At 44.8% G+C, this 25,564-nt stretch overlaps 1 protein-coding gene across 1 annotated transcript in view; it reads right to left on the bottom strand.

Moving 5' to 3' along the window:
- The window catches only part of LOC124216295 (roundabout homolog 2), a 215,038-nt gene that overhangs the window by 115,160 nt on the left and 74,314 nt on the right, over nt 1-25,564 (bottom strand). The window lies entirely within an intron of this gene.

The following is a 25,564-nucleotide window of genomic DNA, read 5'->3' on the forward strand; positions in this document are numbered from 1 at the left end:
GCGTCAAGTGTTCAGGTTCCACGAAGGTCGAGGTTCTCACCATCAACCATGAGTGCCCTTTGTCAACGTGGCAAGCCATCGAGCATCTTCATTCTCCTTGGATTCGCGAAAAGCAGTAAAGGCTGCTCAAAGTTCTAACCGACTGTTTCAAATCGGAATTCACACTGTCAAACAAACTGACTACAGTATCCCGTCACCGTGGTCGGTAATATAACCGTGGAACTCCGACGTTTCTTAAGCGAGTGACACATTGCAAATATCAACTCGGAGATGGTACGTTGCGAATCCAACACAGAAACTCGGTAACCGGTTTCGCGGTGTCGAAAAACTGTGATATAAAGTGAATAGGCAAACTCTGTGTATCAGGTGTAACAGGCCTATCATTGCGGGCGAATCGTTCCGCTCTGGCAGACGTGTTGTACCTGCTATTAGCCACGTTCAGACTGGAAATTTGTTATCCAGTAGCATGCTCACTCGTTGTACGTATCTAAACGATTTGTAATGAATGTTTCATTCCGTGTCTGCCAAGTTATGATTGGATCGGACAGTTGGGAGAGAACATGACGTCTGCATGCCACCTACACTTTACCAGTAAGGCATGGCAGCGTGAATTCTGTGTGATATCTACATAGATATAGAAAGTAACGACCGAGTGGAAAAACTTGCGCGCAATTTATGTCGTGGTGCGAGTTAAAAAAAAAAAAAGAAAACAATTTTTTCGCCGAAGGAAGAATCGGGCCCGATTATTCGTTTCCTATATATATCTAAGCGAATCGACGAGACGATTTGGACGTATCGGTAATTAATTGGCGAGGCTGTACGATACAGCCTGGGATACGCATCGATCCGATTAATCGATACCCGACAAGTTTTCTTCAAAGCTATTACTCGAAATTAGTTTTCTTACGTGAATCAAGAGGTGGTGGAGGAGCAGGAGGAGAATGAGGGGTTGGAGAATCTAAACAAAAACTCTCCGCGGGAACCTTTGGGAATTATGATCAAAACGAAGTGGTTTCCAACCGAAGAAACGAGAGTTCAGATTGAATGGCTGAACTCGAAGGACGAGGACAGCGACGGCGGAGTTCCGACCGCGGTACCCACCACCATTCATCATCCATTACCTCCAAAAGATGGAAGACGACGTAAAGAAAGACAATTTCTTTTTACAGCTGCCACCGGCTGCCTGCACAGTTCAGTCGGGAAGTTATACAGGGACGAGTATAAAGCCAGAGCTCGAAGCAATAACCAGATTGAAACGCGGAGCGTATATTTGTCCCGGTTGATCTTCGCTCGGTGTAAAAAAAAAAAAAATCAAAGATGAGACAAAGGCGTTCGTCGAAGAATCAATTCGGACAAATGAGTTGCGGGAGCGTTTAGGTGTGTCGGTATGCCGCGGTATTACGAATGATTGAATTTGCGCAAAAACAGACTCCGTGAGTGAGCGAAGGTGCAGGATTTGCTCGGCAGCGATTCATATTTTATCATCGCGAGCGGTGCAAGTAATTTGCATACGTGCTCGAGGCGAGCGAAAAGTAATTGAAAAAAGGAACGAGGTACGCGGGGCGCGTTGCGTAATGGGATTTAAGAGGGAGCGAGGTAACTCAGACTCGGCTTCCCAACAACGAGCAACCGATGCACCCGGCACCCGGATACCGGGAGCAATGGCAACATACCCCGCAGGACCAGCCAACGGATGATAAAATATGCCTCCCACCCACCCTTTCAAATAAAACTGGACGCGAACGAACGCGTACCCATGTTTTATGCATATCTCTGAATAAAATATGATTACAAAGTTCTTTTGATTCAACATATGTAGCCAAGCTTCTCTCAACTCTGACCGGCAACTGTGTTTACCATACTCAGGGATGCGCGGTAAGTGATTCCTGTACCTCCCCGGAGTAATTTTCGATTCAACCGACATTTTCGTATCAGAAACGTATCGTTGGGCTAGGCTTGTTGAGATTAAGATTGTTACCTTTCGTTTATAATCATTTCGCACAAACCGCGGCTAAGCCGAAACCTTGAGAATCATTTGCGGAGACTTTGATGAAGTTACTTTCATACTTTCACCTTTGCTACGCATTTATGCGTCAGCTTTTATTTGAAAACAGTCTGAACTCATTTACGTAGCATGGGTAGGTGGGTATAATTGACAGGATTCCAGTTCCCCGTGCGGGTTCGGATTGTTCTTTATTTTCCTCTCATTACATCGTTTCCGTTTGCAAGGTTATAATGAGTGTCTGCAGAGGGTGAACAACAGCAGTTGGAATGTCTATCTCTAATTCCTACAGAGCCATGGCCTGCCCGATTTATCGCCATTTCAATTCCCCGTTCCTTCGACATTCGCGCGTAGTTTGCACATGGAGTTATGAAACGTCGCCTCATCGTTAGAGACTTTGCATTCAACACTAATCCTGACAATTGCTCTCAGCTTTTAGAAGGCTGATCGATGTTTGAGAACAGATCTTGTCACACAGAAAACCTGAAGGCGAGAACTTGTTAAACGAGAAAACTGGTGATAATAATTCCTCGGGCGCGAAGTTTAATCGAGAAATTTTTGTTCCGACACTTTTTAAACTGATCAGAAAGTTTAACAGAGAAATTCCTCTGCATGTAGAGAGGAGCTTGCGGGAAAGGCAGAGAGCGCTGAATCCTCCGCTGCGGAACGTTTGAAGGTTGTTCGCGCGAGATGTGACGATGATTAATGAAAAGCAGATATCCGGACTACGCCGCTGACCGTGCCACACGTGATATACGAACTCATACTCAGCCTAGATCAATAAGATATTAATTAACCTAGTTAGCATAGCGGGGCGTCCGAAGGGACGAGATTCGCTTATACGGACGATAAAATTCAACCTTTCTCCTCTTCCAACAAAAGTCCTATCTGCAAATTTTCCCGTGCCCGTCGCAATCTCAACGATGAATACTAAATTTACGCTCCAAATCCGTACCGTTACATCAACGTCAAGAGTCGAAATTTTTGTCCGATAGACTCGCTAGAGCAGAAGCACACGAATATACGTATCTTTTACACAGTCGTGACCACATTGAAGTTTCTATTTCAAACGTATACTATTTTTTCCTGAATGAATTACGCGGATTTTGTTCGATATGTGTGAGGAATAATTGATGCGGAGTATTTATATTACACTTTCAACTGTTAATATTATTTATGTTGATGATAATTTATGAAATTGTGTCAAGTTTTTGTCAACAGTTAAGAATTAAAGTATTTTTAATATTGAAGAAAGTCTCTCGAGTGGCAGAATGTGACTCTGTATACCTATACGTATTTGAAAATATTTTTCATTACGTATGAAATTCTTCCACGCCTAGTCGCGACGAACGAAGATTTAGTGGTCACAGATAAATTGTACATACATATATCTGCAATAGATCATTTTTCGGGGCGTATTTCCTTAATTCTTGAGGAAAGGATTTATTACGCTTCATCGTTGATTATAGGCGTACGTAACGCAGGATTAAAATTTTCTGAAAAGTGTAATACATACTTCGATTGTAGCATATATGAACGTACATATATCGAGTTTATAAACGAAAACTAGAAATTTACTCGACAAAGAGTGTTATCTTGAAAAATGAGATTACAATTCAGTACAAAATTTGCAAGTTGTACAGAGAAGTGGGCGTGAATAGGGGCGTATAGATTTACACGGTCCCATTATAAGCCCGGTGCATTAAGATGATAATGAGCAGCACAATGTCAGGTTAGAGCGGATATAACCTGTATTTGAAACAGCGGTGAAAGGGTTAATTATAATTAGATGAGGGGCGCTTTATGCGAGACAATAGGCCCGGCCGCGGCGTGAAATAGCGAAACACGTTTCCGAGGATCACGATGAGGAAGATTTGATACGGCGACCAGTGCAAGCAGCTCCGGGGGGAGGGAGGGCGGAGACAGGCGGAGGCGAGTGGAAGACCCGAATTGAAAGGAATTTCGTGGGAGATTTTGGGATTTCGTTGAGAATTCAACGGCCGAGCCTAGCATTGAAATGGAAATTACGAAAGGTGCGGTAACGAATGGGTATACGGAATATATGTACAGCAGTGTATACGGGAACCGGGTCGCCGGGAGCTTGCCGCCGAAGCTACTCGATGGGCCGAAGAGCGAGAGAGAAAGAGAGAGAGAGAGAGAGAGACAGAGAGATAGAGAGAGAGGGACGGAGAGTACCAGGTCGAATAAATTGAAAATTGGCCTCCGCACGATATGATTTACGAACGCGTTTCGGGGATTCCCAATTCGTGCGCGGTGCGAGAGACACGCGAGGTTAAAATCACGGGTGTCGGATGAACGTGGCGCAGAGCTCAACGCAGCAAGATCATTAGAGCCACGGTTGGTTCCCCGAACGTTTACACTCATCCTCGAGAGCATCTCGTGATAAAGACATTAGCGAGCCAACTGTACGGGGGATGAGAAACAAAGAAGGAACGATATTACGCACAATTCTTGATGGGTAAATTATTAGCCCGGAGCATTTCGCGAGTCGAGATCGGTGATAGGGGAGTGATAAAATATCCCTGCGTGGCTTTGATAATCACCCGCGGCAATTGTAAGAAAAGATTATTATACGTCTTACGGAGGTCGTAATAATTTTTAATACCAAATTCTGAATTCTTCGGGACGCGAGTGTGGGTTTGTAGCCCGAGGAATCGAGAGCCTCGGAAAGACGCGGATTCGGACATAACATGCTTCTCCCGTTCAAGCGGTATGATCTCTTCGAAATCCCCCTAAGGACGAATTCTAAAGCACGTATGGTCCGAGAGCACGAGGCATCGCGAGGCCGCGGGATCCCTTGGCGAAAAATGAATTTCACGTTTCTTCGCTTCCAGGAGAGCCTTTTCTCCCAGCATCCGGATCCCCCGTCGTCCCGGGGAACCGAAACGGTGGAGTAGTATCTCCCCGAGGGTTTGAGGTGGGTGTACGCGGTACAGTCATACCCCCGAGCTTGCAGCTGATTGAAAAATACAACATCGCCGAGGGCGTTCGGAGCGAGAATTTGCGAGAAAGAAAGTAAAATACGGTGTAAAAATGGTGGGAGCAGGTTGTATGTGGTACACGGTGCGCGTCGGGACGAGACGAGACGACCCGGTAAGTTTGAAATAAAATTTGTAAATTCGATTCCCGGCGTATAGATGTTTGTTCGCTAAACTGCGTTGGGACCGAAACGAAATCGAATAAAATTCAAGCGTCGAGTGTGGTTTCGGCAAACACGCGGCGGCGCGCCTTTCTTTTCGCAACGAGGAAAAACATGTAACAACATGTAAGCTTATTTGCCGATGTCGCGGGGAACGCGGGAACGAATGAGAAGATAGGCACGTACTATGCTAGATAATTCACCGAATCTCGTCTGGTCGATTCCGCGGTCAATCCAGCTTCGACATCGCGTCGAAGTTTCCCGACGCGTATACACTCGCGGATAGCGAGCAAGTTTATAGATTCCGCAAATATTTCAATATCCGAGCCCCCGGCGGAGCAGGATTGTTGGAATAGCTTCGGCGGTGGCGTACGGCTGCCGGATGGATCAGGAACTAGTTGTGGCCAATGGATTCCACTCTCGGTATATGCAACTACGCGTATGCACGCGCGTGTCTGCAGCTGGTATTCCGAATACAAGTCAACGGCATGCTGCTGGAGGAGCTTCCTTTCCCACCACGAGAACGATTCTCCCCAAGCCATTTTGACTGCGCATCAACGAAAACGACGTAAAACTTTTCACAATCGGTCGCATCCGTCGGATCAGCAAATTTCGAGGGACGACTCTAGGATTTCTAATTCGATGTTGTTGTTTTTTTCTGTTTTTTATTTTATACTCTACATTTTAACGACTTCGAAACTGTCTTAACGAATCGAAAATTGCTTAAAAGAAAACCCGTGGCAGTGGATCAACTTTTGTATTATTTCCATCGAATCTCTGCATTGCATCCAAATGAGCTACTGTCTCTTTCTCTATCCAGGGGGAAAAGTTAATCTGCATGCCAGCTGACTCGTCGTAGTAAACTCTGATGAAACAATTGAAGTTTAGTATGCGCAAAGGATGCTTTGGCGGCTGAGATTTGGCTTGAAAAAGTGCCCGAGTAGCAGCGGCAACGATATGTAGAAGGAATGGAATGGCTAGTCTGGATTGTGATTTTAGTACGGCGACGTCTAGCCAAGCGGAAGTATAAAGTGCAACGAACAACGGAGTGGCAGCCGTATAACGCAACGTGGAGTGAGAAACGTGCCGGTATAAAAATCTCTTATCTCTTGATTACCGTCTACACTTTTATACCGTTACCATACAGACGTACCCTTCCCGATTTCAGTTTTCTACCACGTAGAATATACCACTCCATACCATCCCCCGATCCCATGGCGTGCGGAAAAATATGCCAGCGCGGAGTTTAACCCACGAATCCATCATAAAACGGCGTCGTAAAGATCAATCCATTTGTAGGTACAGCCACTTTTACCCCGCATATAATATCTCGTGCCTTCGGCTCTGAATCTCCGTGCAAATGCACAAATGTGCAAAGATACAGGAACCTGAAAGGGATCTGATTTTTATGCCATACAACTCGGGAGCCGACGCTGCCGCTCCTCCTCCTCCTCCTCCTCATCTCTTTTCATTCTCTCAAGCGAATTCGGATAACTTTCTGATATTCCGCTGAATAAGCATGCTCGGATAAAAATGAAATTACATTTGCAATTGGAGATGCAAAGGCGAAGTTCGTTGTTTGCACAACAGTTCGATGTCGCTGCCGGCTTGTTGGGTAAAAGTTTTTGGCACCGTTCTCTGTTCAATTTCTCCTCCGACCATAGCCCCGGATATCTGTATTACTATTCCTCCGGCTTGCATCCCCCACAACGAACCTGGCGAGAGGGTCTCCTAACTTAATCGAAATGCCCTTCTCCCCGCGTACACATAGCAAAGGCGGGCACGAAATTCATCATCCAATCACCACACTTACGACAATCGAAATTACGCCAGTCTCGTTAACGAGTGGACAAACGAACAAATCCGCGTCGACGGCGTCTGTGATATTCACAAAACGTATAACTAGCAACGAAACCTAATCACCAGACACGCGTGCCTTGCGCGTACAATTGTATCTCCTCACGGTGAACAAGGTTAAGGTGTTCGCGGTGTGACCACCACGTCGCGTCCAATCACCATCAGCTGTTTGTGGATCGAGTTTTTAAACGCGCCTCAGGTTCCAAGTGTTTTCCTTACTCGATGCGCGTGTCTGTCAATCTCCAAAGGCGCCCGTCCGTTTTCTCAATCATCGAAAAACGAATCGAAGCGTCGCCGTGGTCACTACCGCAAGACTCGACCAACAGCTGGCACACCTAGGTTTTTTTAAAAAAAAAAGCAAGGAGAAAGTTCGTTCGTCGAAGACTCGATAGTTGCAGCAGCATCGGAAGGTTACACCCGATAAATCTAACCAGTACATACCTACGTTTTTACTCGAGGTTCTTGGGGTAAAGAAAGAAAGCGTGTCCCGTCCAAGACTTCGGGGTCTTTTGGACCCCCTGGGGCTCATCCGGAGGACGGGACGAGACTGCGGTGGGATGCAGCGTCGTTACGACGTCGCCTCGAACATCGCTTGTGGCTGAGGTCAGCCCACGACGCCCGTCGTCGACGACTCAATCCTACGGGATGAGCTGGCGCGAGGGCCAATAAAACGGAACGAGAGACTCTCGCGTTCTATCAGGAGGTCAGAGCGGGAAGGAACGAACGACGTTTGCTTACTCGACGACGACGACGACGAAGAAGGAGGAGGAGGAGGAGGAGGAGGAGGAGAAGGAGGAGGCACTGTGCCGCACTGCACCGTGCATCTAGAGTTACCGGCGTATGTATTCTTAGCTCTCACTCTGACACACGACGTCTCCATTTCATCCATGCGCATGAGTCTTGCCATGTGGATGGGAATAATAATGTACTTAACATACCCATCTACGTATTTATAGGTACACGTAATATAGCCCCGAGGGGTTAATATATCTACCTGCGGTATAGAGCTCCTCGGATAAATAAACAATGAGCGTTTATAACGACGCTTCGCTGAATCCAACAGATTCCGAATGCTTACGGTCGTTGTTCAAGCGTCTGAATATCGCGAGGCGATTCGTAGATACAATTTTTATTCACAGCACCGATTCAAGGATGCGTTGTTACCTATCCTGCGGTATCGCGATGCAGGAGTTTCGGGTTACCGAAGATTAACTGACGTTTATATGGGTATCCGGGAAGCATGCAGGTAATGCGATACGTGATTTATCTAGTATAGTATATTCGTGCCAGTCCAGCGTCATAGTTGCTGTTGATTAAATTTCGTGAGCATCCAGGAAGAACGCGAGTATAATATCGCTTGAAGAATTAACAGGCAGCCGGGGTAGGTAGGTGTATAATACGAGAATCTACACCTCCGTAGACATAAATCCAGGATTACAAATACACCGAGTGGTATTTCTGTATACGTATACCGCAGCTACGTATAAACACAATATTTGATTTGCCTGCAATCTATCCCCCGCAGCTATTGCCCCGGGGAAATACCTACTCTCGGAAATTCAATGCAGAATTTCACGTCTTTCAGACTTCGACTCGAGGCTGGTTCGCAAACATTTCGCATACCGGTGTATAAAATTTGAAACGCAGAGATCCTCCAAACTTTTTATTCCCGAACAAAACGATCGTTGACAAAAAAATTTCTGCCGATAATGCAGCGCGGGCATAATCCTCGGAAAGCGCTGAAGCAGGCCCCGAATCCAAATCCAAGGTTGTCGAAACAGGGGTCCGAATTTTATTATAGGTAAAACGTCGCGTCGTTTGGTCCAGGATGTTTTACGACCGCGGTATGACTCAGTCGTTGCGATTCACGGTGAACAGTAAATCCGTGGTGGCCACGTGGGACGAGGAGTAAAACGATATTGTCTCTCCGCTGTGCGTCCTGGTTTCATTTATAACCTGCGCCGGAAGATCTCTCGCTGTAGACTCGGTGATTTCAGCACGGTGACGTAGGTGCGAATTCACCTATACGCGGTTTCATTGGTTCCATTGCCTTCCAAATTTCTACCATCAGGCTTTTTCACCCGGCGTGGAAAAAGACGGTGAAAATCGACGCAATCACCTGCGAAAATTCTCCCCACGAGGGTTTGTCGGAAACGTGGAAAAAAGAAAAAAAAAACATTATCGAGGTACCAGAACTGGTTCCCGGGTAATCAAGCGAGTCTGCCTACGCATGCACGGCGGCTCGGCCACGAGATAAATACCCAAGTTTGCACGAAATAAAAGGAGTCGGCATGCAAACGACGGTATAATCACGGGTTACCAACGTCGCGAGGCTCATTCATCTCCCCGGTGACAGATCAAGACATCAATCCCTGCACGCGGTGGAAATCTAGCGAGTTATTGGCGCCTCGACGCTTGGCGCACCCCGCCTTGTACTTAGTACCGGATGTCGAAGGTGTTTACGAAGAGGACTTAGAGACTTAGGCTCGCGACGTTTCATCGCCCAAAGAAATATCCATCCTAGTTGAGGATACCGCTTCCCTCTTCAGAGGTATACGTACTCGGCTTTCAAATTCACCGGAACACAAAATATACCCCAAATTGAATTTCAGATATACGTCAGACGTTCAGCTTGAATTTCAAATGTTTTTAAACGAATGTCATTAAATCAACTGTTATAAGCATTGATAGATATTGGACGTGTCTACATTCAGTGTTTTAATTCACGGCAGCACGAGTACGAAAAAGGTAGAAATTAAGCATTGTTATACAATTGGTAGTTGGCTTGAAACGGGATACCGTTTGAGAGTTTAACGTTTGTAACATATATCATGGTTTGACTCGAAACTGAGTAAGCAAGTTCGTCGAACATGCTGACGACGATTTAACAAGCAACGGATCATTATCTCACTAGAAAGTTTGCACTATGCATAATCCCCAAAAAGCACCTCGGATGAAACAACCTAGCGCGAAGTATATTAAACCGGAAACTACCGATAAGCATTTACTTTGCAACTCAGGGATAGCCGATATGACGACGTACGTTCAAACAAGTACCAGTAGAAACTACTCTTAGTTTTTGACTCGTTGAATTTTTTTACCCGAAAAACCGGGCACGTCAAATACGTTGGCGCTTCGATAAACCGGGGCAAAATAAGTAAGCTTCCGGCTCGGAGTCGGTGAAATTAACGAGAGAAACCCGGCCAATGACACGGTGTTCGATCAGCGGTCCATTGGAACGAACGAAGGAACGAACTGACGGTAAACTGATCTGCATAATCATTTTCGTCCTCATTACATCGGCACTCGCGTTCGCTCTAACCAACCGACTCGACTCGACTCGCTGCAAGACTTAATCAATTCAGGCCCGAAGCCAGCGAGGCAAGAGGCCCAAACCGAAAGAATCCCGCATTATAATCCTCATGTAGGAATGCCATTCGCGAGATATTTATGCGCTTTGGATCGTTCGCGGGAGAACGGCTATATCAACGCCGGTTCTCATCTGCACAACGAAATCACGATCCTCCTCGTCCTCCACCTCCTCCTCCTCTTCCTCCCGCTTCGCTTCGGACCGAGTTCCTTGTCCGATAGAGAAATGGCTTAATTAAACATCCAAACTATGCCCAGGTGATCTTATCTAATCCCGGCGCACTTGCCTAGGAACTAGTGCATCATGCTGCACCGCTGCACTCCTCTATACCCGGGTATATTCATAAGGCGTGCAACACGGAATAAGTGCCTCGGGTTGAGAAGGACATTAACTTCCGTCGTTCTCGTCCGCGTTAATTAATTACGAGAAGCTCGAATATCGTCGTAATTCATTCGTCGTTTCTGTCTCCTGCCTTACAGTCGCAAGGATATATATTTTGTGTTCCAAAAGTTTCGGCGACTAGCTTGACGGATCCTGTCTCATCAGGACGGCAAATAAGAGAGAATGGAAAAAAGTTATCGCAAGCTCGCGCTACTTGCTTCTTATCTCGAATGAATTTTTTTTTTTTAACGCGTTGATGTCCCGAAGAGAAATGCCGACGGACGGGTAAAACTTCTGAAAGATTATGCCAAGTAATTAGTTCAATTTATCAACTCGCTGAAAAATTAAGCAGCTTGGTCAAACTTTCCAGTCTTGTCTATCGAACAAGCCGAGCTGAATTATCGACACCGCATAGATCTATGTAATGAGAAAATTTAGACGAGGTATCCAGGGGCCATTTATTCGTTTTCAGAATCGATTAATAAACTTCTTATTGAGCCATGAATAAATTTTCGTCTAATCGATCAATACACGTCGTTGTAGAAAAATTGATGCCTTCTTCAGAGTTCGTTCGTTATAATAGTAGCGTTCTAAATTTCACCACTGTGTATATTGTACGCATCGGTCGATGCTGCAGGCGGTGCAAGTAAGCGAGTCTGGAAAACTAATCACGACGGATGAATTTAGGAGAAGAGCGCATGCACGGTGAAGATACGGAGTGTGGTTTTGCAAAGGAATATCCTCAAATTATGGAGCGGAATTCTGTCAGCCCGAGCTCTGCGGCAAGAGTGCTACAATTTAATTGGAAACATTTAGGTAAATATATGCGGCAGTCAGAAGAAGTCGATGAGAGGGGTTAAACGGCGTGTAAAACATGCTAATTATATACGAATCGGAATGAGAATGCGTGGAGGAAGTGGGAAAGACGTAAATCCAGGATCTTGATATCCGTCGAGGAAATACTCGCCCGGATTTTACTGCTCATAATCGGGAAGGAAGAACCGGTTTACAGCAGAATTCACGAAATTTGTAACCTTAATTTTGGACCGAAGTACTTGAAATTGTGCAACACATTACGACGGTTGCTGTTGGTATAAATAACTGACCTGCGTAACTCAGAACGATAGTCCCGATACCGTTCTGATAATTTGAACAAATCCAATCGCAGTTTGTGAAGAACCCTTTCTGTAAAAGAGAAAAACTAAATTCTCCAAGTCAACGACTAGTCGCTTATGGATTAGTTCGTGGCACTGATGTGAGCATTGAACCCTGATGCATACGGCGATCGACTCAGCCGGCTGGTAGTATGGCGTCGTATAGAGGCATGAGACAAGTGAGCTGTAATAAATCGATGGGGTATAAAAATTCATGAACATTGTGAGCATAAATAATTTATAACTCAGTGGCTAGCCGGGCAACGAGACGTCGGGCATCGCGTCGTGTACATACATGCATATGCGAGAGAGAGAGAGAGAGAGAGGGAGAGAGAGAGAGGATCGCTTTACGAGGTACAACACAACGGTTTATTATATCCCAATTATTTAGCAATTATCTTTTATCCGATGGTGTGTATAAGATAGTTTTGTTTATGATCGTTCATCAAACCGCCTCAAGGACTTCATTCGCTGTATTAATCAACCCGAGTCGAAAATATGTTCATGCTAACGCAGATCAATCATTCCCTACCACCTGTCTCCGAGACATTTGATACTCATGAGAAGAAACCCGTGGAATTAAAGATTGTTAGTACGTACGCATTTAAACGCAATTACACCTATACCTGAAGTCAATTTGGCCGATGTTTTATAGAAGTCGGTGCTGCAGCCTGCAGGTACAAAAGCTCCGTGAACTCATGATATTTAATTCCATCTCGCGCATCACTCTTTCGAAATTTAAGAAAAATCTATTCCGTTGCATGAGAATATCCTCTCGAATCGTCAATTAAAGGCAAGTCTTTTAATGTACAAAGATTGTGTGATAAAATTTATAAATAAAATTTCACACGAAAGAAGAAGGAAATCGTATAATTCGTCAAGTACAAAAATTAATTGTGATTTGATGACTTCAAGTCGTTTTTCCGAGCACACTTCGTTTTTTTTTTTTTTTTTTGCTGAATCAAATAAAAATCAAAAAAAAAAAGACATTCCTACGGGTACATTTGCTTGCTTTGGTTAAAATGTGAGTTGGAAAAAAAAATCCTATCTCCGTGAATAGCTTTACATTTATGGAAGTAAATAATCGTGACAATGTGAAAATATCAGCGCGGCTGTATTGGCATTTGGAGAATATGATTTCACACCATCGCGATGCACACACGTATACAGCGTATGTCAAAGAGTGGGTAAAAAATTGGGTTAACGGTCCGCGAACACATCGTTTCGAATAACCGAAGGTGGAAAGTTTTCCAATATTATCGAGGGTGTTGCTTTTTGGCACCGCGAAATACCCCGCGACTGTACATCCGGGCGAGTGCCGGACCTCGGGGATGAGGGCAACAAAAACACGCGAGAGGGGTGAGGGGAGAGAGAGACGCGACCTACCGGGTGTCCCATTTAGATAACTGAATTACGAATGAGTTACTGGTCGCCGGTGTGTGCCTACCGGCGGGATATAATTTGATAACATCGCAGCCTCCGGTGCGAGCGGCACGCAGGCGTTATATTAGCGAATGCACGCGTGTGCTTCCAGGTACGCATCCTGTAGTTATGGTACTTGCACTCTCCTCCCTCAACAATATCCCGCGTTTCGCGGTTTCGCGAGCGCTGCGTACGCATGCCACCACCCGCCGCGTATAATATTTGATTAGGATAATTCAATGACGGGAAATTGATAGCGGCCGTTCCGGGGCGGTGGACGCGGCTTGCGCGGGTTGATTATTATGAATTTCGAATTATCCGCAGTTGGAGAACCAGCGTTTACCGATCCGCCGCACTCCACTTAATTCGAGCAGCAATAAGAATCGGAGCGAGATTGTATTCTGTATCGTATAGATACATGCAGCACCAGATGCGAACAGATGTGAATTTTTACGGGGGCAGCAACAGCGAACGAACGCGTTTCAACCGACTAATGGGCGAACCGATCGCCATATGTTCGGTATTCCTGACTGACTCGACGCCTCGAGGAAGAGCGTGAAATGGGACCAAAAAAGATAAAGAAAGTGTAACAACACCTGCAATTCGACACTTGACGATGAAGATCGATCCAAGCTGCTGTACTAACGCGTGTTAAATCACTAAATTTGAATCGGTGAATTTTCACTGATTCCCAGTCATAAGTGTACCATAAATTGAACGCGGATTGTACTTTCCACCTTCTAGTGATTTGTTTCTTTCGCGCATGGTTAGGGTTGAGAAGAAATTTTCACTGTCTTTCTATCGACGTTTACGCAGGCTTTAAGAGCATCTAAAATTCACAGTTGCCAGTTAACAGGCGATTTCGCTCTTTCGCTTTTAAGGTCGGTCCGTTCGCCGACGATACGTAGGGTACGTAAGGTGCGTAAGGTGAGGTAGGTGCTCTGGATTGTTGAGCAGTCCGCTAGTCGTTAAAGGTGAAGAGGTATCAACTGCCTGTATCTCTTTTCCAGGACATACAGTAATCACTTGAGTGTGATGCTGGACGGCTCGGTCGAAGCGCGATCGATTTTTTACGAGCCGCTTCAACGCCGATGCTGATGCACGGTACAATGCGCGTCGAAAACGATCCTGCGTCTCAATAAATTACCCTCTGCACTCGGGTCCGACGATCGTCGCAAATCACTCGATTCAGACGCCTTCCTCGCGAAAGGAACCAAATATGCGAGAAAACGAAAGAGTAAGTGCACGTATGATTTACGCCCCGTAACGAAGTTAACGCGTTTGGCGTTCGTAATTGACAGATAAGAAAATTTCAACTCAGTGGAGGTGCAAAATATTGCGAAAATAATAAATAGGCGGTTGATCGTTAGATTATTGCCTCGAGATTTTACAGCTTCGCGTCACGTCGCGATATCGATTCAGTAATCAAAAGGTACGGAACCTTCGAAATTGATCACTGCGGATCAAACTCTCATGCTCGACGAAGAATCGTTGCGAAAGATCCGGCGGTCTGATTATCGCGGTTGAAAAAAATTTCACGAACGACGTAACCTTATCCGAAAATTATTCAAACGACTCCGCGACGGTCCTGATATTTTCAGAATAACACGCGTGTGGGCTGAATTTTATTCTCTCGGATATCTGCGAACCGGACAAGCAATCGGCGACACTTCGAGCCAAGTTACGCTGCCTGTTAAACGAAAATTTGCGTGGGGAGATAATTTCTACACAACACAAGAGGGACATGGAAAAAACGGGAATTGATATATCCATTATTTTTCATCAGATTTAGGTATAAAGGCTCGTCGTTCTGAAGGTTTTATTAAAACGGAGGGAGGAAAAAGGAAAAAAAAAAATGTAACGCTGTAAGGAGATGCGATCAAAGTTTTTACAGATAACGATCATATCTTGCAGGTTCATAAATTTTCGGAATAATTTTGCAGGATTATATGTCGACCATGCGGAGCCCCGAGGGAATTCATCGCTCAAGCCTACACGGACAGCTAAATTGGCTTTGATTCAAAATTGCACAATTTCATATTAAAACAAGATGAACTTCGCCTAAGTAGTTCAGAGCCCGAGGCTGGCTACCAGGCGGGTAAATGTCCTCCTCATCCTCTTTTCTTCGTTCTACTTTTTTCCGTTAAAGTTTAGATTCACGTTGAGGAGAGGCTCGATTAGGGGCCGATAAATCTTCCACGGAAATCAGGTATGCGGCATCCAACGTGTAATCATGGTCCGCGATATTGTATTTTCTGTAAGTGCGTTTATCGATAAATCCAGCCGAAGATCCACGTCGAGAATGTTCGTATTGCCAGCGCAAAGGCAAGGAGCAAGAAATCAATTCCTCTGCATACACTCAACGTCGAAAGAAAGTGAAACGTTCGATCAGCATAATAACATTAATCGTGTACGTCTGGCTGCAGATAACTACGAGGCAAAGTGTTTCCATATATTTAATATGCTGCAATTTCTGGTGCATTAAACGTTTTTAACACCAAGCTGCGTGGGCTGCGCACTTTGTAAACTCAGGTCGACGCCACTTGGATAAACCTACGCGATTAGTGTTGCGAAAATTATCTTACAATATAGCTCGAGTCTCAGGCGCCAATGCTTATTGAAATGATTGAAATGTACCTTGGAAGTCATTTCGTTCAAAACATGACGTGAAAAGTACAGATCAACGTTTGAAACTTTTCATAATTCCTATATAATCGGCATAATTTCTTGCGGATAGTCTGCTGGAGCCAAATTAAACGATTCCCACTGATCACGCGTCCTAACTAAAAAAACATCGTTAAATCAGCTCGTACGAGTTTTTTCAAAGTCGGGAAATGTTATTCGAGAGGCCGTTCGAGCGTCGCTCGTAGAGTGGTTACAAAATTGTGGAGATTTATCAGACGTTATTCTCGTAAATGGCGGTGATTTTGTATGGTGTGTGGAAGCGGCAGTTGGCGTTATTTCACGCGTCCAAAAAAGGATCGCGCGCGTGTACGTAAAAAGGACACCCGGTTTAACAAGTACGGAAACGAACGTGGTGAATCGATCGAGAACGAAGCGTGATTGGACTGGCGATTGATAGCGCCGAGTGAAAGTCGAAATCGTGAAAAGCGTCGGGAAATAGGAGGAAATGAATCTGTTGTAATCGAGTACCGAGTGGCAATCAAATGGCCCAATAAAAATTCACCCAACTCGAATAGCGTGGGGTTCGTTGGGTTTGGAAAAGAGAAAAAATACGTTCCGACAACGTTTAGCGGATACCTGTGCAGACTCGCCGCTCCTTGTTTGCCAAATTTCAACAGCATTTTTGCAAAGGTAACACTTTTGCCGTTCGATCGGCGTCGATGACGTCTTGCCGAGAGAATATCGGGGGTTCGTTCAACTTACGGGACGTGTTTCTTTCCGTTTCTTGCCTCTCGTCTGCCTCGCGAAAAGGATTCGCGAACAACGGCATCTGTGACAAGTTGGCACGGTAAGAAACGTCGAATTCTTATTAGCGACGGAATCTTTTCGGCGAAACCGGGAGGACGAAACGACGATGACGAATAAGGACATGGTTTGACCGCGAGCACACCGATCTTTGTCAACTTCTCCTCTCGCCGAGGAAAACGTAAAACGTAACTTGGATGCTTTTTTTTTTAACCAAAGTCGCGTTTACACGCTGACCGAAACTTCCCGCCAGGTTTTCCATATTTTTTCACCTTTGCGAACAGCCGCGTTGTTCATTCTCTTTTTCACCACCGCGACAGCAAAAGCCGCCCGAAGTGTAAGGGGTTTATTTTCTGCAGTAATAAGAATTTAGGTTTTTGTTCTCTCCCCGCGTGTTAATAAACCGGCAATTAAATTAGGGTCGTGATTAATCAGGGGGTATAATGGGGTCAACGTTTCACCCCTTATTTTCTCAAGCCTTATATAGAGTATAATTAACGGACTAAACTCCGATTCGTCACACTTCTCGTGTTTATAATAATTAATTAAGTTGTTCAAAACCACGCTGCAACTTTGTAATGCTCAACAATTTAATGCATGTATAACACGCTGTCAAATTGAAATCACGAAACTGTGTATTAGAGCGGGGAATTCGGCTACATTGGTTCTCCTGCATCACAACTATGTAAACATTTATTCCAACCACCTACTTATACTGCGAGAATTGCAGGCAATTTTTTATCTCTACAGGATTCGCTAAATTCAAGCCAAGCTTGAGCTTTTATCACTGTCAAACTAATTCTCATAATATATCTGGCTCTTCGCACAGGCTGGTTGGTAATTCTCTCGCGGTGTGCCAAAAGATGAAATAACCACGTCAACGGATACTCGAGTTATGTACGGAAGTGGGTATTACGGTGTAAAGTTTCGCGTTGTACTAGCTCGGCGGAAATTCGGGTAGAAGTAAGTTACACACCCACTTTGCCGAATTTGCAAAGCGCAAAAGGGTCTCGAATCGCGTCCGAGGAGCTGCCGCGAGCCCCAAAGCGTAATGAGAAAATCAAAACGACCGGTTTCCTGTCCTGGCCATCCACTCCAGACCCGGCTAGCCGTTCTCAATGTTAGTTTTGGTCAGCCGCCTCGTGGGACTGTCCGAGGAAGACGCGGCGTTTGTTCCGGTACCAGATATCTGGCAACGAACCAACTCGGGTCGCCGGGGATTCAGAAACAAAGTATACTTCACCTTTCGCAAACTGTAAAAAATCTCGTTGCGTCCCGTCAAAACTTGCGTGCAAATTCCGCGTCCGTATTGCAATGATATCAAACACCGCGACATTCGATTCCTGTGTGGTTAGTTAATTTTGTTTCTTCTGTATTTTTTCAAATTTCCAAAGACGAAGAGTGCTCTGGCATCTATGGCGGAGAGACGAAATAGTCGAGATGTATACCTCGCGTGTAATTTCATAATGTAATCGCAGATCGCGTATACACACCTCGCAACTCTTCCACATTTGCATAAGTACCTATTATAAGTATGTCAGTCAGGTATACATCCAAGGAAAAGAAGAAGAACATGAAGAAGTTGCCGGTGGTCAAGCTTTAATTAATAACGTCAGATCGAGCCGCTAATTACCCGGCAAAGACGGCAAGAAGAGACAGCCAATATCTTCGATAAAATCCGAACCGGAGAGATCGTGAGTTTGATTGACGAACGACCGTCGGCGAGGTTCGTATTAAACGAGATACTGTCCCTGCAGCTCGCCGTGCTTGCAAATAAAACGACTACTCAACAACGATCGATCGATCGATCGGTGGGAGGGTCTCCGAACAGAGTCAAGATTTTCGAACGATCATTGGGACAATTTGACGTTCCAAACTCCCCGATGAAATAGGTATGGGTACAGGTACATTGTATTATACTTTTCACGGGACTCAATGCCACCTGCGCGTCAGTGCTCAACTACCGATTTATTCGATTTATTCCGCATTTTAAATTTCCAAAACGTCGCGGTTTCAAATTAAATCCAACGAGTTATAGCTGCGGCGCTTCGTAATACCCCTAAATATTTATATCCAGCCTATCGAGAAAAAAAAGTCACTTTCGTCTGGTCGCGATATAAATATCGGCACGGTGGTGCAGGTCGAACGATATCCTCCCCCCTCGCGCGGCTCTTTTTTACCTCTTTTGTAAATTGAACAACTGATCACGACCTAAACAGAATCATTGAATTTTCGGCAGTACTGAATTCGCAAAGATCGAATTCTTCAAGGGGTAAAAAGATAGTCGCATCCTCGGTGTTGAGTCAATTGCCCGAACTGCGAATCGTGCTGTCATCAGAATTGCTTGATTGACGGTAAAGCGGAAACATCGAAACTAACTTCTCGGTCTTGCATGCTTCTATAAGTGATACGAGACGCTCGCGTCTATCCGCTGCTGGCTGATTTAAGCAGTCCCATTTCCTCGGGGAAGGACAGCGTCACGTATGTTGGTCCTGGGAGTGCGCGGGAGAAGGAGATGATTAATTCACGGCACAGTGGCCCCCGGGGGTCAGCCGGACAATGCCGCTCTAATTAGTCAAGATATGACGAACCCACCTGTGCTTCGGGCCGCCGCAGCGACGCGGCATGAGCTTTGGACACGGGGACACGTCGCTTGGTCCCCGACGGTTCAGCCGTCGCGACGTAACGTCAGCGATAAAAGATAGTGAAAAAGTATTTTTTTTCCCCGCACGGCTCCTATCAAGTGGCTGGGGGAAAAAAAAAAACGAATGACTGCAAACGTTAAATTTCTTTATTTTTTTTGTAAACAAATTTCACCACTCCTTCTTCCTTTGTCAGCTGAAACCTAGTTGCGAATAAGTCCTCGAGGGGTGTTGAGAAGAGGGGAAAATGCGGCGAATGAAAAATATCGCGGGTATGTCTAATGACGCGTTCTTATCACGCGGTGATTTATACGACACGTGTGTGCGTCGTGGGTTTGGGATACGTGACGACGAGCCAGTCAAGTCTATCGTAACTAAGCCACGTGTTAATATGCAGATAAAGCGAACGATCAACTCCATTTAGGAGGGGATCAGGGCACCATGTGGTTATATTTACAGACACGGGGTTGAAAAGTTGACGTCGGTACCATTTTTCAATAGCAAATTATTCATCGATGCGAGAAGTTGAGAAATTTGAAATGAGATATCTTTTTCTCGACGGACTTTTAAGCTACGCGAGGTCGTCGATCGAAAAGACGTCGTGGCGTTTTTTTCTTTCTCATTCATATAACAAAACAGATTGGCATACAGACGTTAGAACGTCTGTGTAATAAATAAACTTCGTCGAAGCGGCAAGTTCGGCAGCATTATCGAAGCCTCGGTGAAAACCGGAATCGGATGAATTAATATTTCGGCGCCAGGCCGCTAATTGATGCTCGGTTCGATAACCCGAGGGGACCGAGCGATAAATCACTGTAGTCTTCGACTGACAAACGAAAACTCTTATCAAAAACCCCGCGAACGAGAGAGTAACGAAGTTTCGTGAAGGCCGGTAACCCTTTACCCGAAGAAGGTAGAGGGGTTCGGACGAGGAAGATAAAGAGAGTGGAAACGGTAGGAAAAAACTTAAATTAATGTCTCATTTCGTCAGAACGTTATAATACGATGCACACATGTCGCTGCGTTATCTCAAGACTTTTTTTCCGGTTGTATGCAACAATCTTAATCGAGCAGATATACACTCAAAGCGGTAACTCCTGCTTCTTCTTCATCTATCTTTCCATTTCTCTCCCCTTTTCCGTCTCTTCAAGTCGTCGCTGCGTTTCCTCCGCGAGGAAGCAAAGAGGTCAAAGGTAGAAAGTTGCTCTCTGGGGTCGGTCTGGTTGGCGAACGAACAAGTTTCGCAAAAAATACATACACCAGTCAGCCCGGAAATTCAATTGTCAAGTGTGCAGGGTATATTTATACACGTATATGTATACGCACAGAAAGCCGCGATCAAGTTAAAAGCCAACTGGCTGATACCGCTGCAAGGAAAAGACAAAGAGCTTTCAAACAACCGGGAAAACCGGGCCACCGTCTAAAAAGTAAGTCGGGTTAACTTGATCCCGCGTTTGAAACCGTTCCGTCGCGGTTCGTAGGTCTTCTGATTGGTCAAAGACCCCCCCGGATATAAAGCGGAAAACTCAATCACTCAAGCTCGTTGCAGCGGGTTTCACTGCACGTGAGGTTTGCTCTGAGAGTTTCATAAACGAAAGAAGAGTGCAACTAAATCCCTTCTATACTGCAATGTCGGACAAGAAGGGGATACGTATTACATTTTTCAATATTTTTTATAATTTTGTTTAAAAATTCTTCGAACCATCCGCACCGGCGAATTTGTTATACATCGATTCAGCCGCACTCGCGCACGACGTGACGCGGGCATTTATACACACTCTGGATGAAAACCCGTCAACGGAGGAAAAATTCATCCGAATATACGCCTTGGCACGGATACTGTAGCTGCGGATCATACATGAATTATTTATTGTCTATGATAGGGTTTTATGCACCTGCCATAGCTGAGCGAGGAAGTGGCAAGACTGCATGATGTACCATCTACGTGTTACTAAGGGGGTGCTTCGAATTTTTCCATGGAACGTTGACGGGTGTATTTTCCAACCCAAATACACCTTACACCAGGTGTCGTCTGCGAGCGTCACCTGACGAACGTTCTTTGTTAACAGCTAATATATCAGAGGGTTGATAAATGCGTGCCTACAGGGAGAAAAAAAAAAAAACTCTCCGTGGTCTTGATATCCGGATATAATTTATATCAATTCGATATTTTATACGCTATATATCCATGCAGAATATGTGGTAAAGGTAATTGATGTATCGTAATTTTTTAATATATTTTTTTCTTCTTATTTTACAATCTTCACTTTCGAAGAAATTTTCAAGACATTTTTAACGGTGAATTAATTTTTTTAGCGCAAAAGTGTTAGTTCTGTGGTATAATCAGATGCAGAAGAACATTCCGATATCTCGATTGTAATTCGATTAAATTCGCGTAGACGTTGCAAAATTGCGGAGAAGCTGACGGTTTGAAAGGAGACGAAAAAATTTGATTTTCTTGGTACTGTGATAAAATTCTTGTTACAAATTCTCGGCATGATGAATTGCTTGGAGAGAGAACTATGAGAAACGTCGTTGTTGGATGAATGCGAAAAACAGATATATCTATAATGATAATAACGTTAATGCAGAGAGCGAAAAATAATACTCGGGGTTTTTCAATCCTTGATTTTTTTTCCCACCCCTTCTCGCTTTCCGCCTGAGGGATTTCAAGAGTGAAGAAAGAGCTTTGCCTGCAGCGTGTAACCCTTCTGGAGATACAAAATTAAGTACTCGGAAGAAATCGATGACAAATGATCAGCGAGGGGTTCGCAATGAACCAGAACGACGAAAAATTACGTCCGAATGATGATGCAGCCTGTGCATCTTGAAACGATGTTCGTAAGAATATTACTTTTTTTTTTTCTCGTCAACGATTATTCTCCGAGAAATTAGCAAGCATCGAATTCACGCATTTTAACACAAAGTCAGGGACCTTATCAATTATATAAATTGCATCGATGAGCTTGATTAGGTAAAAGAAAATACACAGAATTCGCCGCAGCGAATAACTTGTTATTCGGATTATTCATTTTTCCTAACAGCTTGTACGGCTGTATAAAATACGCGTAAGAATCGCCCAAGTCGCCGGGTTTCAACGTCGAAATACATGAAAGTATGTAAAAAAGGTATTATCAGTAAGAGGGGAGTGAGTTATGAAGGTACCAGAACCGAGCAGCGAGTCGCGGTGTAATTCCGTACAGTATTCATCGCGCCACACCCTAAGGGCATGTATTATATCCGGCTAGGAGGATTCTGTTTCTGCCAGTTTTATCTGCTCCAGATAAAATGCGAATAAAGTTGAAAATAATGGGGAACGTTACGTCAAATTATGCTTGTGTAAATATAGCACTAATGTTGCGACAGCGGTTCCGAATTTGTCCGACGATGCGGCTGACCGTGACTCGACGAAACTTCTTTTCCTTCTTCTTCTTGTTCTCACGCTGAGAAAGAGAGGAGGAAGGGGAAAAAAAGTTGAATTTAAAGCTCGAGTGAACGATAAGATCCAACGACCTTAGCCTTCGGTCCGATTCCTTCGTCGCGCTCGCGCATTCGACGACGGTTTTAAGAGTCATTCGAAATAACTCGAGGGACGAATTCTCCCCGCGAGGGTGAAACCGGAAAGCTTAGATGACACCTTCGGGCCAATTAGACATTCCGAAGGCGACGTAACCCGCCGGCTTTTGCTTTATGGATATATCTATTTTCCTCCGAACGACTTCCACTTTATACACAAACCGGCCCGACGATACGGACACCTACAAATTTTGGGGTGTTTCTAACAACTGGGATCGAAATAATTGCAGCGAGGCAAGATTTTCACGATAAAAACTTCTCTCCAAAAACATGGGCGTAATTTGAAAATAATATTTTCAAGCTTATAATTCACGATTTTATGCAGAGAAGAACGGTCTCAAACGTGACACGAAAACGACTGTACACTTTTTCTTGAAATAGAATTTTGAAAAACATTCAAATCGCCAAACAGCTAAAATGTATCATCTGTAAGATGATACCAGAGTATGAGATAATTTTCGATTCGAAAGGGTTGAGCGATGCAGCTTCGATCCGGCTTGCATCTTGAGCCGAGGTTTAAAGTCCCGTCTCTTTCATGACCGCCCGAAGGGAAACGCTTAAATGGAGTTCCACAGGCCTAGGTAACAATCTATCCAAGGAAGATCGCGGGCGTCGTGAACGTCGTCGTCGTCGTTCGCCGTGCAAGGTCCGCAACGGACTCGAGGCTCCGTGACCACCGTGAATTTTTCCCCATTTTCTGCTGTCCTTAGCGGCGCGGGTCAGTCGTAGGACCTTATTCTCCGTGTGCAATCTCGGCCGGTTATCTCGCCGGAGTTTCTCGTCCCCGGAGAATCGTCGGTTGCAGCAACGCGAGTAGGTACAAAGAAAAAGGTTGAAAATCTAAATATATCCCTTTGGTCGCACTGCAGTCTATTTCCGCTTTCATCGGGTGAATGGTGGCGATAAAATGACTCGCGAGGGACGGACGAACGGACGATGTTTCCGAGAGGAAGTCTCCTACGGCACTAAAACCAAAAGTTCTTGGATCTTTGTTGATTCTAGAGACCCGCCGGTCGATGGAATACAGATTAAAACCTCCGCCGGTGAGGCTCTTTAATCCTTCTCTCTCGTACACTTTTATATACGTACGCAAACGTATATACGTGTATACTCTTCCACAGAACTGCACTTTCCCTCATCAATTTTTCATGTCTCCTTTCATAAACGAGACGGCTGGCCTCGTATACATTACGAAAGAGAAAAATCTGGCCAAAAAATTTATCACCGGTCACTTGGGTCGTTTCATTGAGCAGAATAAAAGGAGTAAAAGTATATTGAAAATTTCGTACCACATACCCTTAAAATATTTTTAATAATAACAAAAGGGAGTCAGTGTATGCGTGTAAAAATTTATTTTTGCGAATCAAAAACGAAATACCTGCCTGACGCAAACTTGCGGAAATGCTGGACTGAGGATCGGCGGGTATGAGATCCGGTGAATAATTTATACCGAGGATATACAAATAGAAATATACCCGCAGAGCACCACCCTTATTATACGGTATGACGAATTATTTCTATAAATCACGGGGAATTACTCGTCCCCCGTTTTCACCCTTTCCACCCAACAGGGTGTTTTCCTCTCCCTTCCACCCCGTTTCTCTCTCGCTCTGGGCGGCAACCCCATCGATTCAACAAATCAAGATTAACCCCCCGGAGTTTGCCAAAGGGACAACCTGACGTACATTCTATCGCTTATCACGCTCGCCGATAAAGATATTTACCCTAGATAAGAGGGAGCACTGTTTGCTCGCGTTAACATAAGGAAAGAAACACGGTGTTTGTACCGAGGATCATTGTTTGCGGTTTGAGATACGAACGTTGTTCAGGACTGATAAAACGCCGCATCTCCACCTGTTACGCACGATTTTTCACATTCTTATTTCTCCTTCCTTCGCCGCGTACGCGTGCAAATTCTACGTTTTATTCTCTTCACCCGGTGTTTTGAATATATCTACAGAAATTTTCATCCTCGTCTTGTAAATTATATCTTATTTTCGGAGCCAAATATTTGGTGTAAATAACTTCACCGCGTGAGAGAAATTCTTATATACGGTGGAATTAGGAGGAGTGGCAATTAAAAACGCCGGCGTGCTTTACTCCCACGCATGCTCCGTGTGTACGGCAACTTGGCTCGCTATCATCGTTTACGCGCGGGCTATAATGAATCCGTAAAATTGAAGGCAAATATTGACACGAGCTAACTGTGCGCCCTAGGACCAATTCGACGTGGGCTGTACAGCTGGAGTTTGATAGAATGAGAGGTAAACTGAGAGAGGGTGTCTTCAAAGGGCTCGCGACGCACTACAAAGCCGCTCGCACAAATACCTGCTAATCGTTCCGACGTTGGAACGATCGTTTGCGAGGAAGCATACAACCGTAACGCGAAATTAGACACAAGCAACCTTTGCCGTTCGTTGATTAAACGCCCGACTCTCGCACGTCTTCGACAATGATCATTCGACTTCGCTCTTGCAATTATTACGCGTATCGCCGTTGGCGAAAGTTTCCTCCTTACGAATATAAGAATATAACGAAACGCGTGATCGAGCTAAATGCCGGAAAGCCCCC

Source organism: Neodiprion pinetum, chromosome 4 (assembly GCF_021155775.2).
Source record: "Neodiprion pinetum isolate iyNeoPine1 chromosome 4, iyNeoPine1.2, whole genome shotgun sequence".
NCBI lineage: Eukaryota > Metazoa > Arthropoda > Insecta > Hymenoptera > Diprionidae > Neodiprion > Neodiprion pinetum.